Here is a 21,602-nt window from a genome sequence, read left to right as displayed (position 1 = left end):
AGAGATCTTTCTCGTCGCGTTCGATGCCAATGGCCGTCTCTACATCTATACTAGGGATTATATCCATATGCATGTTTTTGGATGTACCAGCGTTAGACAGTTGTACGGAATCTCACTAGCGTGCGGACTGGAAGTAGTGATAAGAAGTGAAATTTCGTTTGCATGAATGACTGACTTGTAGTGACGCCCTTTTATTGCGTGTAAAATACTTGCTTCTTGGTTGTTATCAGAAGGTGGGTGGGCAGCAGTACTACAGCATTTCCTCCCACTCCTGTGAGCATAAAACATTTTCCAGTCCACGACAAATCTCTTCGTCCCTGATCATCTTTTGCAATGGAGATTGTCGTTAAATAAGTTTATGTTCTTCGATAGATATGTTAATAATTGGATTTACTGGGTTAGAATTCAAATGAAATAGACTTTATCTTGTTAGATAATTTTACACACCACCCTGGTTCCCAGAACTCCTGAAGATAGACCTTGACTGTGGATAGTGGCTCACAGACACAGTCAATGTGACTGTTCAGAGACGTCACGAAACTCGCCCAAAGATGTAAACAACTATGCATTAGCAGCGCCTATTAGGAGGAGGGGGTCCGACAGCTGATCAGTTCCAGTCAATTCACAAGGAAGGAGGCACACGGCTCGTGTTGTCTGTAGTTCAACCATGCGTAGATGCTCAATACCGCGATTTGATCGCCTCCACATTGTTACTTTGTACCAGGAAGGGCTCTCAACAAGGGAAATGTCCAGGCGTCACGGAGTGAACCAAAGCGATGTTGTTCGGACATGGAGGAGATGCAGAAAGACAGGAACTGTCGATGGCATGCCTCGCTGAGGCCGCCCAAGGGCTACTACTGCAGTGTATGACCGCTACCTTCGGATTATGGCTCGGAGGAACCCTGACAGCAACGCCACCATGCTGAATAATGCTTTTCGTGCAGCCACAGGACGTCGTGTTAAACTGTGCGCAATAGGCTGCGTGATGCGTAACTTCACTCCCAACCTCCATGGCGAGGTCCATCTTTGCAACCACGACACCATGTAGCGCGGTAAAGATGGTCCCAACAACATGACGAGTGGACCGTCCATGATTGGCATCACGTTCTCTTTACTGATGAGTGTCGCGTATTTCAGTCGTCGGAGACGTGTTTGGAGGCGACTCAGTCAGCCTGAACGCCTTAGACCAACTTTCCAGCAAGTGCAGCAAAGTGAAGATTCGCTGTTGTTTTGGGGTGGCATTATGTGGGGCGACGTACGCAGCTGGTGGTCATGGAAGGCGCCGTAACAGCTGTACGATACGTGAATGCTATCCTCTGATCGATAATGCAACCATTTCTGCACGGCATTCGTCTTCATGGACGACAATGCGTGCCCCCATCATTCACATCTTGTGAATGATCTCCTCCAGGATAACGACATCGCTCGACTAGAGTTCCCAGCATGTTCTCCAGACATGAACCCTATCGTACATTAATGAGATAGATTGTAAAGGGCTATTTATTGAAGATGTGGCCCACCAACCACTCTGAGGGATCTACGCCGAATAGCCGTTGAGGATTGGGACAATCTGCACCACCAGTGCCTTGATGAACTTGTGGGTAGTATGCCATGACGAATACAGACATACATCAATTCAAGAGGATGGGCAATTGGGTATTAGAGGTACTGGAGAGTACAGAAATATGGACTATCACCTCTGAAAGCTCGCTGTATGGTGGTACAACTTGCAATGTGTGGTCTTCATGAGCAATAAAAACGGCGAAAATGACGTTTTTGTTGATCTCCATTCCAATTTTCTGTCAGGTTCCAGAACTCTCGGAACCGAGGTGATGCAAAACTTTATTTGATATGTGTATAAGTAAGTTTCACTTTGGTTGCTGTGTGCAGATGGAAGAATCTTATTTTTGTTGTTTTGGAACTCAAGTTTGAGTTAGTTCTGTTATATAAATTTATGTAAAGATTTTCTGTCATTCTTTGTGAAAAAAATTGTTGTATAGTCCTTTGTCACTAGCACCAAGAATGTTTAGTGGGATTTGTAATATGTCATCTGGTAATCATGTACCATATTTTGATGGTACAGCAGTCATGCCTTCACAATGCCCATACCCCATGACTCACCATGCGGGATGGGCACTGTGCAGACATGACTGCAGTGCTGTAGTGTTTGGTGGCGCAGACAAACGGGACTGCAGTGGATCTTGCCTGGGAAGTTCGCGCCCTCGGCTCCACAGGCAGTGGCCTTGAGGAAGTGATGTTTTGCACAGGGCCGATTGAACGACCCTGATTGGACACACTCGGTCGCCCAGGGAGACCTGCCCTGGGCACGTGCACTGTGGCTGCCAGGCACCCAGTTCATGCTGGTTCTCCCACAAGACCTCCACAGCAGGTTCTCTTTAGAGGATCCTGCTGATGCCACCCTGTTGCAGCCTGCTAACGAAAGTGAAAATGAGGCTTGTCAATCGCTTGATGTTTGTCAGCACTATGGAACCATTTGCGCGTAGCTCATTTGTTTATCTGTTACTGGAAGTCCACCAAGGGTAACTGATGAAGAAGATCATTGCCCCTTTTGCAGGCATGATTGAGAGAAAGACTTCTGTAGCTGCATAAATTTGAATCACTAAGCGTTATGGCAAATGTCTGAAGGAAAGCGAGGATCCTCAGAAACAGTGGTAATTGTTTTCAGCTTATAAACCCATAAATACATAGTATCAATGTGTAGGCTTAATTACGTTCTCTTTCCTGGATGGCTGACGCTGTGTGCCCTTCTCTCCCAATTAAGACATGTATGATGGATACCCACTTTGTGAACAGATGGTCTTGATTGTTAATGTCCGACATGGCCTGGAAAGCAGGACAGATTGCAGAAATGCAGTCAAATTTAGACCAGGACAGATTGTTCCTGATAATGTTACAATGCGATGACGAACTTATGGACATAGATCCTTTTTCTGGAATAATTTAACGCAAAAACATTCTCTCAGTGACAGTGCATTGAGTCGTTAAGCTGCCTGACAGATAGTTAGAACAGTACAGACATTAGGGAACATGAATTATAGAAGATGACAGGACCACAATCATAATTAAAGTTTATTGTTGGAACAGCACCACCTGACTAGACTGAATGGTATCATGAGTCCACTTGCACTTTCTGTCACTTTGCACAAGGCTGAACATTGTAGACACTTCTCTCCACTCTGGTGCAATGCACCTCAGGGAGAAGCAATCACTCAAGATCGCTTGATAAGATGTGGTAGTGGTGTAGTTGCGCAGTCAGTACATGTGTATACTGCCATTGTAGTGTCTACCTTCATGTGAAATTAGTGATTAGTGTAGTGCTCGGATGAAAGCGTTGTAACACCCCACCCATCACTTAGCTGATTTTGGCGTGTGTTCATCCCAACTAATTGACTAACAGATCAACAGAGAGTGCAAAACGGCCGCAATATCAGATAACGCAAAAAAGTAATATGGCCCTGTGACTCCTGATTGAACTGCGGTGGCAGTGTTGACATTAATTTATTCAGAATTGATCACTTTTAATTGAAAAGGGGTGCACATTGATGTTATATTCAGCTATTGAACACCAGATGCAAATGTTGAACATAAAATTAATTAAGAAAGTGATTTGGGATTTCAATACATGATTGAAAACAGATGCAGTCGATTAGCACAAATTTATTTTAACTCCCGACCTTCAATCATCACTTTACAAGACTCTCCTATCAGGCAGTTAAATAAATTGCGTTTGCCTGGAGTAAAGCACGATAATGCAAAAGTAATTCCCATCGACTGACCCAGGCGTAATGCAAAGTACGAGAAGAATTCTACAATACACAGCCCATGAAACCCTTATGGAAACTTTGCCGACGTGATCCAACAAATTAATCAGTGGCCGGAGCAGGTGCAATATCACCAAATACAGCATGGTGGAATGGCGTCGCTGTGTGGACGTCGGCCGACCTCATGGTGCTGCAAGGCTGCGCTTGTCTATTCACTCCTACCTATCTTGCTCAGTACTTAGCTGAACCAAAACTTTCTATCTCCAAGTTCAATCGTTCCATTTGCTAAGTCCTAAACTGCAGAGATGCTCACTCTTTCTCAGGAAAGCTGAGTAACGAACGCCACGTCTGCACTCTAGGCAAGCTGGGAACGGAAGACCACTATGGAAACTGCTCACAGTCCGCTCTTCGCCTTGGTTTCCCCTCCAGCAAAATCACTTACGCCAATTGCACCGCAAGTCATGTTAATTATGCGTTGCTTACAGTGCCAAACAATGACTGCTCTGGGAAGTGAACAAATTCCCACAAAATTTCCCTTCCTCTCAACTTCTGTTATTTAGCTCCTACCAGGCCACACATCAAGGTTAGCATCTGCACAACACCAAGTTTTCCAGAATTCTGACTCCCAGGAGAGTACTTCAAATTTCTTGGTCCTACGTTCCCATCGGAGAGCGGCGTATTTCATTCTGTATCTCTTCACCTGAACAAAAAGAGAGATTGTGGCAGAGGACACCAACTTCCTTGGTGCATGTCACTTGGGCACGTATGTGAAACGATCTTTCCCGCCGAATTCGTGGAAATGTGCGTCCATGTGTTGATGGAAGTAGACGGTGGAAGTTTAGAGATCTTTTTAGAGTCGATCCGTTAAAATGGGGGGAAAAAGGAAACCGCAGGGCGCGCTTTTGACACTAGCCAATTGGTCTGTCGAGTTGCGCCCGGAAGCTAGGGGCTATGATTGGCCGGAAAGTGCATCAAAAAATGTCTCCACTCATGGGTGCAGTGGAGCAAACATGGGGCAGTTTGCAGACGGAATGAGCTCCAGCCTGGACATGGAGGCGCTATTGGCAAGTGCTGCTGTACCGCAAGGCAATGACGGTGAGATGCATGCAACTACTTGACAGTGTGCTGTTTGTTCATGATCAGAGGTGGTTAGCAGTTCCAGGTGTTTGAACCAAATTCGCTTATCACCACCACGAATTTGTGTGAATGAGTAATAACAATTTACTCTATTCTTGTGTGTGGTCAGCAATGCTTATCTCTCTTGCAGCATGTTGGATCACGCATAATCTTATAAAATACTTTCCCTTGTTCCCATAGAGGCATCCACAATCCTGATCATTTCATTTGCTACATTACTGTCTAGTCTGCATTACACAAGGAACAGTAATATTTGAGAGAATTATTTGTTATGCCATTAAACTTCTACCATATAAAAAGTAATTGTAATAAATGAAAAGACTGAAATTCAATGTTTCCGTACCATCTGGAGAAAGAAATTGTTTTACATGTTTTTGGAGCAGAAATTCCTCCTCCATCTACACGTAACAAATTCTCGGCTCCTTGTTTGCCCTATCACAGGGCAGACGCCTACAAGAGAGAAACCTGCCCTTCAGGGCACACCGGCTTCAGGTTGCGGTGCTTCTGCTGATTTGCTGTTAATGACGTCATAAGAAAGGCAGCTTGGTCGATGATCACGATCTTCGTGGTCAGTGTGTGTGGTATTAGTAGACGAAGTAACACAGCGACGCGTTATGTCAGGTGGCATTATTTCTACATTTCTGGGAACTATTCCTACCTGTATGCAATTTTGTCTATTAAAGACATCGTTGGAGACAGTGGCTGTTACATGAAATAAAATGTTGGTGGTGTACAGGGTTTGTTTCTGTCTGCTTTTAATGCAAAACGTTTTGTCAATCTAATATTAAACTAATTGACGGTTCCTTCCCCAAAAAAAGTCATATCTTTGTATCGTTTCATTGCAGCATCTTTGACACTCATGTACTTCGTAAAGTGTGCATTTGTTTTCAGAACATGTGGTGTACATTGAAAATTCATTTCGTGACTGAACGAAAGTGGTTTACAATGCAGTGCGCTTGTGACTAAGAGAATACAAACATCCTTGAGAATGTATTTCATTGCAAGAAAAGTACTAGAACAAACGCACCAGATGGATACTTCATATCAGTTGGATTACAACACAAATGTATGGCGCACCCATTTGGTTACACGTTTATATTTGTGAAATCATCGTTTATCCTATGGCAACGCACAGGAAACCAATGATTAATTTGTATTGATGAAAGCTAGAAAAAACCACCTGATGATGAATTGTGAAAAATTCGAAACCGGAACGGTACTTTTTAAATAAAGTAACCAAAAACACGTTTGTGGCTGCTTGCTGTACACCACCAGCAATTTATTCCTACCTGTTTTTACTTCGGATATGAGAGCCTGAGAAACTTCATCTTCGCAATCTGTGACTTTTATGAAAATACACTCCTGGAAATGGAAAAAAGAACACATTGACACCGGTGTGTCAGACCCACCATACTTGCTCCGGACACTGCGAGAGGGCTGTACAAGCAATGATCACACGCACGGCACAGCAGACACACCAGGAACCGCGGTGTTGGCCGTCGAATGGCGCTAGCTGCGCAGCATTTGTGCACCGCCGCCGTCAGTGTCAGCTAGTTTGCCGTGGCATACGGACCTCCATCGCAGTCTTTAACACTGGTAGCATGCCGCGACAGCGTGGACGTGAACCGTATGTGCAGTTGACGGACTTTGAGCGAGGGCGTATAGTGGGCATGCGGGAGGCCGGGTGGACGTACCGCCGAATTGCTCAACACGTGGGGCGTGAGGTCTCCACAGTACATCGATGTTACCACCAGTGGTCGGCGGAAGGTGCACGTGCCCGTCGACCTGGGACCGGACCGCAGCGACGCACGGATGCACGCCAAGACCGTAGGATCCTACGCAGTGCCGTAGGGGACCGCACCGCCACTTCCCAGCAAATTAGGGACACTGTTGCTCCTGAGGTATCGGCGAGGACCATTCGCAACCGTCTCCATGAAGCTGGGTTACGGACCCGCACACCGTTAGGCCGTCTTCCGCTCACGCCCGTCTCCAGTGGTGTCGCGACAGGCGTGAATGGAGGGACGAATGGAGACGTGTCGTCTTCAGCGATGAGAGTCGCTTCTGCCTTGGTGCCAATGATGGTCGTATGCGTGTTTGGCGCCGTACAGGTGAGCGCCACAATCAGGACTGCATACGACCGAGGCACACAGGGCCAACACCCGCCATCATGGTGTGGGGAGCGATCTCCTACACTGGCCGTACACCTCTGGTGATCTTCGAGGGGACACTGAATAGTGCACAGTACATCCAAACCATCATCTAATCCATCGTTCTACCATTCCTAGACCGGCAAGGGAACTTGCTGTTCCAACAGGACAATGCACGTCCGCATGTATCCCGTGCCACCCAACGTGCTCTAGAAGGTGTAAGTCAACTACCCTGGCCAGCAAGATCTCCGGATCTGTCCCCCATTGAGCATGTTTGGGACTGGATGAAGAGTCGTCTCACGCGGTCTGCACGTCCAGCACGAACGCTGGTCCAACTGAGGCGCCAGGTGGAAATGGCATGGCAAGCCGTTCCACAGGACTACATCCAGCATCTCTACGATCGTCTCCATGGGATAATAGCAGCCTGCATTGCTGCGAAAGGTGGATATACACTGTACTAGTGCCGACATTGTGCATGCTCTGTTGCCTGTGTCCATGTGCCTGTGGTTCTGTAAGTGTGATCATGTGATGTATCTGACCCCAGGAATGTGTCAATAAAGTTTCCCCTTCCTTGGGCAATGAATTCACGGTGTTCTTATTTCAATTTCCAGGAGTGTATACTAGTTCCTGAATAGTAAAATAGTGTTTACGTGGTACTACCTGTTGGGTTCGGTGACTCAGTCAATAAATATTGGACTTCAAAACTAAAAATATCATGGATTCAATCCCAAATTTTCGCTATGTTTCGTTTTTTTTATTTATGGCTTCTTTCACCTCTGGTAAAGACTCGCTGACGTAAAAAATGATAAATACAGAGCACATTTTAAAGTGGATAAGCCAGTTCAAAGGTTGAGTTAGTAGCCTCTCTCAGTCCTATTTGGTATGGGTCCCACATGCTTGAGAAATATTGAAAGATGGAAATCACGAGCATTTCGTAAGCATTGTACGTTGTAAATGCCTTCTTTAACTGTGCTTGTAGCATGTCACTTTACAGACACGGAAACATATACCTTTCTATTTAGCTTTTCCTAATGTTCGAAGGTTTCAGTACTTAATTTTAAAGTTTTTCTGTCAGTTGGAGCCCCAAGTTACTGGTGAAGTTACTGTGTTTTTTCAGTACTTATTTGCTTCCACAAACACGACACATCAATTCTTTTGCGGACGTTGTCTTTCTGATACGCCGAGAAAACTAGGCGCTTCAAACCACATGCGTCACGGAAACGTTTACAACAGACTATGTACTGGTGACAGCGACAAGCCGCATGGACCCATTTAACAGGCCATGCACCTGTTTGAAAACTTTCGGAGACTCTTTCAGCACTTCTCTCTGAAATCCATTTCGAATATCACCACCACGACAGAACTACATTTCTTAGGACCTTTTGAACGTTAGCAGTGGGTCTGGCCTGATGGTCAGGTGAGAGCTCGCTGAGAGGGCAACCAGCTCGTGGGCGCCGATATGGGAAGCTGTGAGGAGTCGAAACAGTCTGGCACGTATTCTCAGTTTAGGTGTGAACATGCGGTGCCGGAGACAGGAGGGAACGACACTTGGAACGTCAGCCTTTGTGCACGGCTGCCGGCTGAGTGCCGTTCGAACAATGTGGAGCCATGTGTGTATAAACACATCTGGTAATCGACATGGTATATCCTAGAGAATATACTGCTTGCACTGAAGTTGACCGTCACCTGTGGTCGAGTTGGTGGTCGCCCCAGGCCGTAGCAGGTGACGAAAGACTTCCCAGGGGGCCGCACGTAAGGTTCCAGGTGCTGTCTTTGGCTGACACTGTCGCAGAGCCAGATGTCGTCACCTGTCCTGTTTCTGAGGAGATCTCACAGCCTGCAAGATCCAGACAATCACAGAGGGTGGGATTATTGAAGGTTGGGAGCTCAAACGTTAGGCGCGTTATGGGGCACCTCACGGACATGGCTGCCGAGAAGGGGAAGAAAGCCAATGTGCACACCGGGTGGAGTCATTCCAGACGTGGAATGGGTCCTCCTAGATGTCATGAGGAGCACAGGGTGCAGTAAGCTGCAGGTGGTGGCTCACGTTGGTTCCAGTGATGTGTGTCATTATGGATCAGAAGAGATTTCTCTGGTTTCGAGCGGCTAGTGGGATCGGTAAAGGGTGCGAGTATTGCTTGCGAGATGAAAGCAGAGCTCACTATTTCCAGCATAGTCGACAGGACTGATTGCGGACCTCTGATACAGAGCAGAGTGGAGGGTCTGAATCAGAGGCTCAGACGGTTCTGCGACCGTGTAGGCTGCAGATTCCTCGACTTGCGCCAAAGGGTGGCTGGGTTCCGGGTTCTGCTGAATAGATCAGGAGTCCACTTTACGCAGTGGGCGGCGTGGACTGGGACGTTTCTTATATTAGAGGGTCTCGGGAAAACACAAAGAAGGGCTTCAGTCACAAAGGGTGCAGGCTGAATACAGGAAGAACGTAGGTAGAGGAACCATCGGTACAACAGTTGTATATTGTCGTAACTGTGTTGGGACAGTACCTAATCTCAGAGCGTTAATAGAAAGAACTGATGCTCAAATCGTTATAGGCACTGAAAGCTGGCTAAAACCGGAGATAGGATCAGCCGAAATTTTTGCGATAAACCTAATGGTGTTCCGAAAGGATAGGCTAAACACGGTTGGCGGTGGCCTGTTTGTTGCTATTAAAAGTAGTTTATCTTCTCGCGAAATTTAAGTAGATAGTTCCTGTGAGATAGTAAGAGCAGAGGTGAGTATTGGCAACCGGAATAACATAATAATTAGATCCTTTTACCGACTTTCTAATTCAAATGATACAATTGCTGAAAGGTTCAAAGAAAATTTGAGTTTGATTTCAAACACCTACCCTACTCATACGATTACAGTTGGTGGTGACTTTAATTCACCCTCAATATGTTGGCGAAAATACATGTTTAATTCCGGAAGCATGCATAAAGCATCATCCGAAATTGTACTAAACGCATTCTCCGAAAATTATATCGAGGAGTTAGTTCATGAGCCCACGTGAATAGTAAACGGTTGTGAAAACACACTTGCCCTCTTAGCAACAAATAATCCTGAGCTAATAACGAGCATCAAAACGGATACACGGATTAGTGAACACAGGATTATCGTAGCGAGATTGAATATTGTAACACCCAAATTCACCAAAATAAACGAAAAATATAACTGTTCAAAAAAGCAGATAAAATTTCGCTTGATGCCTTCCTGAGAGACAATCTCCATTCCTACCAAATTAATAATATAAGTGTAGACGAGATGTGGCTTGAATTCAAAGAAATACTATCGGCAGAAATTGAGAGATTTTTACCAAATAAAGTAGCAAACGATCCTCAATGGTACACAAAACGGGTCAAAACACTGTTTCAGAAACAACGAACAAACATGCCAAATTTAAACAGACGCTAAATCCCCAAGATTGCCGATCTTTTACAGAAGCTCGAAATTTAGAGTGAACTTCAATGCGAGATGCTTATAACAGTTTCCACAACGAGAGTTTGTCTCTAAACCTGGCTGAAAATACAAAGAAATTCTGGTCGTATCTGAAGTATGCTACCGGCAAGACAAACTCAATACCTTCTCTGTGAGACAGCAATGGAGATACTACGGAAGACAGTGTTGTCAAAGCAGAGCTTTTAAACACAGCCTTCCGAAATGCCTTCACAAAAGAAGACGAAGTAAATATTCCAGAATTCGAACCAAGAACAGCTGACAGCAGCAATAACGTAGAAGTAGATATCCTCGGAGTAGTGATACAACTTAAATCACTTAATAAAAACAAGTATTCTTGTAAAGACTGTATACCATTCAGGTTCCTTTCAGAGTATGCTGATACAATAGCTCCATACTAAACAATCATATACAACAGATAGCTCAACGAAAGTTCCGTACCCAAATACTGGAAAGTTCAATGGTCACACCAGTATTCAAGAATGGTAATAGGAGTAATACACTAAATTAAAGGTCCATATCATTAACGTCGAAATGCAGGATGATTTTGGAACATATTTTGTGTTCTAACATTATGAATTACCCGAAGAGAACGGTCAATTGACACAGAGTTAACATGGATTTATAAAACATCGTTCTTGTGAAACACAACTAGCTCTTTACTCACATGAAGTGTTGCGTGCTATTGATAAGCGATTTCAGATTGATTCCGTTTTTCTGGACTTCTGGAAGGATTTTGACACTGTACCACACAAGCGGCTTGTTGTAAAATTGCGTGCTTATGGAGTATCATCTCAGTTATGTGTCTGGATTCGTGATTTCCTGTCAGAGAGGTCACAGTTCATAGTAATTGGCGGAAAGTCATCGCGTAAAACAGAAGTGATTTTTGGCTTTCTCCGAGGTAGTTTATAGGCCCTTTGCTGTTCCTTACCTATATAAATGATTTGGGAGACAATCTGAGGACCGTCTAAGGTTTTTAGATGACGCTGTCGTTTATTGACTAATAAAGTCATCAGAAGAGAAAATTAAATTGCAAAACGATTTAGAAAATATATCTATGTTTCGAAAATTGGCAGTTGACCCTTAATAACGAAAAGTATAAGGGGATGCACATGATTCTAAAATGAATCCGCTAAACTTCCGTTATACAATAAATCAATCATATCTGAAGGCCATAAATTCAGTTAAACACCTAGAAATTACAATTACGAGCAACTTAAATTGGAAGATTCTGATGGCTCTAAGCATTATGGGACTTAACATCTGAGGTCATCAGACCCTTAGAATTAGAACTACTTAAACCTACCTAACCTAAGGACATAACACACATTCATGCCCAAGGCAGGATTCGAACCTGCGACCGCAGCGCGGTTCCGGACCGAAGCGTCTAGCATCGCTCGGTCACAGTGGCCGGCAAATTGGCAGGAATACATAGAAAATGTTGTGGGGAAGACTAGCCAAACACTGCGTTTTATTGGCAGGACACTTAGGAAATGTAACAGTTCTACTAAGGAGACTGCCTACACTACGCTTGTCTGTCCTCTTTAAGAAAACTGCTGCCTGTTGTGGGATCCTTACCAGATAGGACTGACGGAGTACATCGAAATAGGTCAAAGAAGGGCAGCACGGTTTGTATTATCGCGAAATAGGGGAGCGAGTGTCAGTGAAATGATAGAGGTTTTGGGGTGGGTATCATTAAAACTTGCGCCAGAATCTTCTCGCGAAATTCAATCACCAACTTTCTCCTCCGAATGCGAAAATATTTTGTTGAGGCCGACTTACATAAGGAGAACCGATCATCATATGAAATAAGGGAAATCAGAGCTCGTACGGAAAGATATAGGTGTTCCATCTTTCCGCGTGGTATACGAGATTGGAATAATAGAGAACGGTAAAGATGGTTCTATGAAACCTCTGCCAGGCATTAAAAATATGATTTGCGGAGTATCCATGTAGATGTACATGTAGATACATGATCTTGTGCTGTTATTGAACGGATGGTCATCCTGAGTAATCGAAAAACTGGTTCTAATGGATATCGATTCCTTCAGTCAACTGTAGATACTAAATAATGAAAAATTTTAACTGTTATACAGGTGTACGTGATCTGTTTTAAACGTTATGCATAATTTTATTGTTTAAAGTTATAGATTTGGTCTTTTCTCGTGAATTGTGGCGTGCGTAGAACTGTCTGTTTCAGTGGCGGACTGACGTACTAATTCATGTGTATACAGACATTGGGTACAGTTTTTAATAACGACTAGTATAGCGCTGTGCTGCCTGTACGTCGTCAGCTAAGTGGCCTTCACGTAATACTGTGTATAATTTGTATACTTGCTGCCGCCATTTACAGGCTTTAGTTGGCAGCGCTAATCGTAGTGAATAGGACACACATTTAGAGTGTTTTGTATAGATTTATTTTAAAGATATTTTACCTGATGTTCCTACGTCATTCAAGCACTGTTCGTAGCGAGGGACTGTACGCGTCAGTTGTGTCAGGTGAAACAGTATTTTAGAAACTCAGTATGATCACATATTGTAGTAAGTCAGTAGCAGTGTTGTTGTGAAGTGAATACGTTGGTAAAGATGTTGTTAACTGCTAATCAACTGTCGCAGTCGAGTTCAGAATTTTCGATGGCTAGTTTTGGACTGCATCATCCATTCTCAGATCTTAGCCTTCGTTGGTAATGTTAACACACATTTCCACCAGTGCACACTTATGCCATAGCCATAACTGATATTTTCACTTATGTGTAGAATAGTAATACTTTTCAAGATACTGTAACTTCTTTAAGACGATTATTGTGAGATCCGCCCACAAGTGTGTGGTAAAGCAATTTTGAACGCAAAGAAGAGAAAATAAAATTTATTAATCCAAGTTGCTGCTCCTCGCTTCTGCATTATGTCGGAATTTCATAATCAGATCTTTGCACGATTTACAGTCTGTTAAGTAAGAGTTTTTTTCTCCGCCTCGTGATGAGTGGGTGTTGTGTGATGTCCTTAGCTTAGTTAGGTTTAAGTAGTTGTAAGATCTAGGGGACTGATGACCATAGATGTTATGTCCCATAGTGCTCAGAGCCAAGTAAGAGCTTGGTCGTTATTACACAAAGTCGGTAGTAGATATCGCCTAAGTTGTTTCACAACGCAATAGAGGGAAACTTTGTCCTTCATGCAATGTCCATAAAGGATATTTGAGTTTTTTTTATCGAAGTTGGATTTCGGCAATTTGCACGCGTTTCCCGACAATTCGAATGCACAGAAAATATTACTTATTTATCAAAGATGTTTGACGCGTATCGCCAAATGCTGGTTCACCGACAAAAATCAAAATAGGATTCTGCAGGAGGATAATGATTCGAAGCACCGCAGTAGACTCTGCAACGACTGGAAAAAGGACAAAGGTTTGCGGTTCCGGATTGGCCCTGACTGTCGCCTGAGACAAATCCTGTTGTAAACGTATGGTCTTACGGCAAAATGAATTTTCAAGAAATACAGGTCTCCACTTTGAAACAGCTGTCAACGATAATTCGACGTATTTGGAGATTCAAATTAACATAGGCGGAAAACTTGGTTTCAAGTATGCCTCGGAGATGCCAAGCAATTATTGAAGCTGTAGGTGACGGGACGCATTATTGATTGTACCTGCATTTTTCTTTTGTTCATATATGATGTATGTAAATGTCTTAATTTGTTGTTTTTATACTGGTTAACCCGAGCACGATCTTACCTAACATATTGTATGTAATAAAGAAGCCTGAAAAGCTGAACATTCCTACGTGCCACAATGCTTATTGTAACTTATCAACTTCTACTACAAATATATTCTGCTAACCACATTGCAGTGTGTGACGGGGGTTACTTCTGGCATCATTTTCGACTTCCATTCAGTTTATAAACCTCATAATGAAGTCTCATAACCTTACCACGAGATATAGAGGTTAGCAGCGATAAAATACAGAGACCGAAAGATTATCGACAGCTTATACGGCAGGATGAGCGTTGAGATAAGGTTCCAGAACACCAGACGGTGTTGCAGGAATTCTGTATAGCACATAACGTACGCAATACCGTAATTTCTAGACTAGATGCTCGTTAAAGCTCCACTGAAGTGCGGTTCAATTACATGTTAATTAATAATGAGTTTTCTGGTTTCACCGTGCCTGTTTGTCGATTTAGCGTAGCTGAAATGTAAAGCGAGCAAAATTCTCATGTTTCGAGTATGTAATCTGGATTCTGTGCTACGCCACCTGTAACGAAATATCTGTAAATTCTCACTCATAATTGATAAAACGTACTGAACCGGCAGTGACGTTACACAACATTCATTTCTTGATTCGTATTACGAAAAAAGAAAAGAGGAAAAAAATGACTCACGACGAAGAAATTACCCGAATGGGAAAGATATCGTTAGATGTGATACACAGGAACAGGCAAACAAATGATTACAATTTCAGAAGAAAGAGCTTCACAAATTGAGCAAGTCAATAACGCGTTGATCCACATCTTATATACAACATTACACTCATTTATTGCGAAAAGAGAAATTTTGGTAAGTAGGAGGACATAAATGATCATTGAAATGTGACCGTTATCTATCCGACTTTACTTTTGAGTTCGTCAATAGCGTGCTCGACGTATGCACAATTAAACAACCGATCAAAATGTCTGCGTATAAATTGTAAGATCAGACGGTCTGGCCCCTGTACTGGAGTAGAACTCTGTCAAAATGAGACAAAAAACTGGAAATGCACGTAATCTGGTTACATATACGGGGTATCCCATTCATCCTGACCACCCTAAATAACTGTTTGTCCAGATGCAAATTAGAAAATGTTTCAAGCAAACATTCTTTAGCCGTCAGAGATATGAACAGCGGTATGACTTTTTTAAATGGTATCCTGTATTTTTATTCGGTTATTCATTTCCTTTCCTAAAGACCTATTCAAAAATGTATCACATTGTACCATTCACTGAAACACTACGTTAATAATTACATAACACAACATTGACTTTAAACGCGGTATCACAAACTCGTCCACTTGTTGGAGTTGTCAGAAAACAAATGAAAACCAAGTAAAACATAACACAAAATTGACTTTGAATGTCCTGTACCACTGCCCAGGAGTAGAACATTCAAAGGTGGTCAAAGTGGTGACCCTGGACACCTACACACTGGTGTACTCGTTGCTTGAAAGAATTATTTACTGCTTCCAGTGTTGCCTGCTGAAGAGAATTAGAAGCAAGCACGATACGTTCCTGCATGTCCTCTGTAGTTGTCGGAACATAGCGATAGACAACGTCTTTATTGCATTCCCAAAGAAAAAAGTCCAGAGGATTTAAATCAGGAGACGTAGCATGCCAATAACTGTTCCTCCTCAACCAATCCATCTGGAACGATAGCTTCGGTTCAGAACACAATGTGCACGCTAGGCATTATGTGCTGGACATCCATCGTGTTGATACCACATAAGCATTCTGGTTCTTAGCGGCACTTCATATCCAGATGAAGAGGAACAATTCGTCTGAGGAATTTGGCATACGCCGTGCCGATTAGACTACCATTGATGAAATCAAGGCGAATAATTGCTGGACCCAACATCCCACACCAGATGTTAACTCTCCATTGACGCTGATGTTCCACCTGTCTAAGCCATCGTGGGTTCTTGCTGGGTCAATAATGCATGTTCCTTGTATTTACCTGTCCTTTGTTTGAGAAGGAACATTCATCGGTAGATAGAACATTGGAGAATAAGTTCGAGTTGGCGAGGATTTGCTGCTGTGCCTACTGATACAACTGCATACGATTCTGGAAATAATTCCCATGCAATTATTGATGTAGGTGTACATGGTAAGGATGGAACCGGTGACGTGTAAGAATACGATGTAAACTGATTTTAGGAATGCCAGTCTCGTGTTCAAGCTATCGTGTGCTTACATGTGGATTCATAGCAACGGAAGTGAGAACAGTAACTTCGACAGCTTCGTCTGTGCGAGTGCTACAACGATTGCCTTGTCGTGGGTTGAAACTTCCCGTTTCCTGAAGCATCGCAACAAGACGAGAAAACATCCATCGGGAACGTGGGTTCCTTTACGGATATCGCTCTCTGTATAGTTCCGCTGCTTGCGTAGCATTTCACGTACTTTCAACAACAACAACAACAACAACAACAACAATAAAAGAAACATATCGATGGAGTTTGTAGGAAGGACAGCCTTTACTGTATGCCTACTGTACACAACAGTATTTAAAGGGAGTAACTACTGTACTAAATGTACCCGTTCACAAGAAATCAGTATTGCAATTACTGTTCTTCTAACGTACATTCCCCGTAGATCAGTAGCCTTTCTACCTTCTCTTCGTTGGTGTACATTTTACTCACACAACTCTTCAACTGACGATGGTTGACGGAATGGCGGGTGTGCATTCTTCTTAAGTTTACATTTGTCCTCTGTCAACGTCAGCACGCGGATGTGTCCCATTACCCTGAGTACCTGCAGTAAGCGCTGTTATGTTTCAGTGAATGGTACACTGTGATACAGTTTTGAATAGGTCTTTAAGAGCAGAAATGAATTTCCGAATAAAAAATACAGGGTGCCATTTAAAAAAGTCATACTGCTGTTCATATGTTTATAAAAACAAAACTACAACGAAGGCAACCATGCTGATTGATGCCCCCTAACGTCTCAAGAACATTTTCTTGAAACAGTTTCTAATTTGCATCTGGACAAACTTATTTAGGATGGTTAAGATAAACGGGATACTCTGAATACGTAGAGGGTCGACTAACCAGGAAAATGTTTTGGAAAGTTGTTGTTGCTATGGTTTGATGCAGTTCTCCATGCTACTCTTTCCTGTGCAAGCCTTTTCAACTCCCAGTACCTACTGCAACCTACATCCTTCTGGATCTGTTTAGTGTATTCATCTCTTGCTCTCCCTCTCCGATTTTTACCCCCATGCTGCCCTCAGGTACTAAACTGGTGATCCCTTGATGCCTCAGAACATGTCCTACCAACCGATCCCTTCTTCTAGTCAATTTGTGCAACAAACTTGTCTTCTCCCCAATTCTATACAACACCTCCTCGTTAGTTATACGATCTACCCGTCTAATCTTCAGCATTCTTCTGTAGCACCACATTTCGAAAGCTTCTATTCTCTACTTGTCCAAACTATTTATCGTCCATGTTTCATACAAATACTTTTGGAAAATGTTAATAAATTTATCTTCTTCTAAATGCTTTTCTTACCATGGCCAGTCTACGTTTTATATTCTCTCTACTTCGACCATCACTTGTTATTTTGTTCTCCAAATAGCAAAACTCATTTACTATTTTAAGTCCCTCATTTCCTATTCTAATTCCTTCAGCATCACCCGACTTAATTCGACTACATTCCATTATCCTCATTTTGCTTTTGTTGATGTTCATCTGAAATACTCCTTTCAAGACACTGTCCTTTCCCCTCAATTGGTCTTCCAGGTCGTTTGTTGTCTCTGACAGAATTAGAATGTCATCAGCAAACCTCAAAGTTTTTATTTCTTCTCCATGGGTTTTAATACCTACTCCGCATTTTTCTTTTGTTTCCTTCACAGCTTCCTCAATATACAGATTGAATAACATCGGGGATAGGCTACAAACATGTCTCACTCCCTTCCCAGCCACTGCTTCCCTTTCATGCCCCTCGACTCTTATAACTGCCGTCTGGTTTCTGTACAAATTGTAAATAGCCTTTCGATCCCTGTATTTTACCCCTGCCACCTTCAGAATTTGAAAGAGAGTATTCATCTCAACATTGTCAAAAGCTTTCACTAAGTCTACAAATGCTAGAAACGTAGATTTGCCTTAACTTAATCTAGCTTCTAAGATAAGTCGTAGGGTCAGTATTGCCTCACGTGATCCAATATTTCTACGGAATCCAAACTGATCTTCCCCAATGTCTGCTTCTACCAGTTTTTCCATTCGTCTGTAAAGAATTCGCGTTAGTATTTTGCATCCGTGACTTATTAAACTGATTGTTCGGTAATATTCACATTTGTCAACACCTGCTTTCTTTGGGATAGGAATTATTATATTCGTCTCGAAGTCTGAGGGTATTTCGCCTGTCTCATACATTTTGCTCACCAGATGGTAGAGTTTTATCAGGACTGGCTCTCCCAAGGCCGTCAGTAGCTCTAATGGAATGTTGTCTACTCCTGGGGCCTTCGTTTCGACTCAGTGCTCTGTCAAACTCTTCACGCAGTATCGTAACTCCCATTTCATCTTCATCAACATCCTCTTCCACTTCCATAATATTGTCCTCAAGTACATTGCCCTCTATATGCTCCTTCCACTTTTCTGCTTTCCCTTCTTTGCTTAGGACTGGGTTTCCATCTGAGGTCTTGATATTCAAACAAGTGGTTCTATTTTCTCCAAAGGTCTCTTTAATTTTCCTGTAGGCAGTATCTATCTTACCCCTAGTGAGATAAGCCTCTACATCCTTACATGTGTCCTCTAGCCATCCCTGCTTAGCCATTTTGCACTTCCTGTCGATTTTTATATTTTCTCCTTTCATCAATTAAATTCAATATTTCTTCTGTTACCCAAGGATTTCTACTAGCCCTCTTCTTTTTACCAACTAGATTCTCTGCTGTCTTCACTACTTCATCCCTCAAAGCTACCCATTCTTCTTCTACTATAGTTTTTTCCCTCATTCCTGTCAATTGTTCCCTTATGCTCTCCCTGAAACTCTGTACAACCTCTGGTTTAGTAAGTTTATTCAGGTCCCATCTCCTTAATCTCCCACCTTTTTGCAGTTTCTTCACTTTTAATCTACAGTTCATAACCAATAGATTGTAGTCAGAGTCCAAATCTGCCCCTGGAAATGACTTGCATCTCCTTAATCTCCCACCTTTTTGCAGTTTCTTCACTTTTAATCTACAGTTCATAACCAATAGATTGTAGTCAGAGTCCAAATCTGCCCCTGGAAATGACTTGCAATTTGAAATCTGGTTCCTAAATCTCTGTCTTACCATTATATATCTATCTGAAACCTGTCCAGGTTTCTTCCAAGTATACAACCTTCTTTTATGATTCTTGAACCAAGTGTTGGATATGATTTAGTTATGCTCTGTGCAAAATTCTACCAGGCGGCTTCCTCTTTCATTTCTTAGCCCCAATCCATATTCCTTCTCTCTCTTTTCCTACTACCGAATTCCAGTCACCCATGGCTATTAAATTTTCGTCTCCCTTCACTATCTGAATAATTTATTTTATTTCATCATACATTTCTTCAATTTATTCGTCATCTGTATAGCTAGTTGGCATATAAACTTGTACTACTGTAGTAGGCGCGGGCTTTGTGTCTATCGTGGCCACAATAATGCGTTCACTATGCTGCTTGTAGTAGCTTACCCGCACTCCTAATGTGTTATTCATTATTAAACCGACTCCTGCATTACTCCTATTTGATTTTGTATTTGTAACCCTGTATTCGCCTGACCAAAATTCTTGTTCTTCCTGCCAGCGAACTTCACTAATTCCCACTATATCTAACTTTAACCTATCCATTTCGCTTTTTAAAGTTTCTAACCTACCTGCCCGATTAAGCGATCTGACATTCCACGCTCCGATCCGTAGAACGCCAGTTTTCTTTCTCCTGATAACGACGACCTCCTGAGTAGTCCCATCCCGGAGATCCGAATGGGGGACTATTTTACTTCCGTAATATTTTACCCAAGAGGACGCCATCATCATTTAATCATACAGTAAAGCTGTATGCCCTGGGGAAAAATTACGGCAGTAGTTTCCCCTTGCTTTCAGCCGTTCGCAGTACCAGCACAGCAAGGCCGTTTTGGTTAGCGTTACAAGGCCAGATCAGTCAATCATCCAGACTGTTGCCCGTACATACTACTGAAAAGGCTGCTGCCCATCTTCAGGAACCACACGTTTGTCTGGCCTCTCAAAAGATACCCCTCCGTTATGGTTGCACCTACGGTACGGCTATCTGTGTCGCTTTGGCACGCAAGCCTCCCCACCAACGGCAAAGTCCATGGTTCTTTGGGGGCGAGGGGGGGGGGGGAGGGGGGGGAGTTATAAGTTCTAAAATTGTTATCTGATCTGAATACAACAGATACTTGTTCGCCCAAATGACTGAACACACACCACACTAAATGACGGAGAATTCGCTCCTATATCCGTGAGTGCGGTACAAAAATACGTACAATATCGAGCTACATAGCTCTTTAGAAGCTTAAGTGATATTAAAAAAAATTCTCTCTAACGCAGTGTGTAATTACCAAACTACCTGTAAGACGGAACAAGATTCCCCAGTCTGTGAAGGTATGCAAAGTTACAAGTAACAAGTACCTAACCCATACAAAAATCAAGTAACACAACTTGTGTAGTGAAATCCAAGAAAGTTTGAGCTGCTCAGACAGCGGATTACCCTTCCGCCAAAAAGAACGCCGCCTACGAACAACTTTCGAAACACACCGGACCTGTGATGAACAGCCCCCGTCAACATCGGATGAGGGGGCAGAGGTGGCAGCATAAAGCAGCTGACCCCGACGGCCTGAGGACCTAGACTGTCCCCAAATTCCAATACCCCAACAGGTGACTCCCATTATCATTTGTCAGACCCAATTTCTATTTTTTTTTTTGAAAAACCGTACATGGAGGTAATACTCCCAGTCATTGCGAAAGTGAATAGTGAGAATTCGCTCTATTTTCGTGAATACAGGGGAACCCTGCAGAAATTTTCCATTCTTGTCTTACGCATCTTAACACGCAAGAGGTACTTGCCCGCGAAATGTAAAGGTCCCAAGTTCGACTCTCGGACCAGCACACACTTTTAATCTGCCAGGAAGTTTCAGTTTGTTGGTAAGTTTGTGCAGGTATGTGGGTTTAGATGGTTACGCACAGGCCACATAATTCGCGTAAATAACGGGTCGCTGATTTTCGTACGAGGTGATGGAGCCCCGTAGCGACCCGAATGGATTCCATAGGATATATACCAGGCGAATTTGTTCTCCGAAACAACAACGAGATTTCGCTATAATTTTCCTCAAACCACAGTGATACGCTTCTGGTTCTGAAACTCGGATAATTCTAT

Source organism: Schistocerca gregaria, chromosome 7 (genome assembly GCF_023897955.1).
Source record: "Schistocerca gregaria isolate iqSchGreg1 chromosome 7, iqSchGreg1.2, whole genome shotgun sequence".
In the NCBI taxonomy this organism is placed as follows: Eukaryota; Metazoa; Arthropoda; class Insecta; order Orthoptera; family Acrididae; genus Schistocerca; species Schistocerca gregaria.
The sequence above is the reverse complement of the archived record's forward strand: the minus strand, read 5'-3'. Positions refer to the sequence as shown.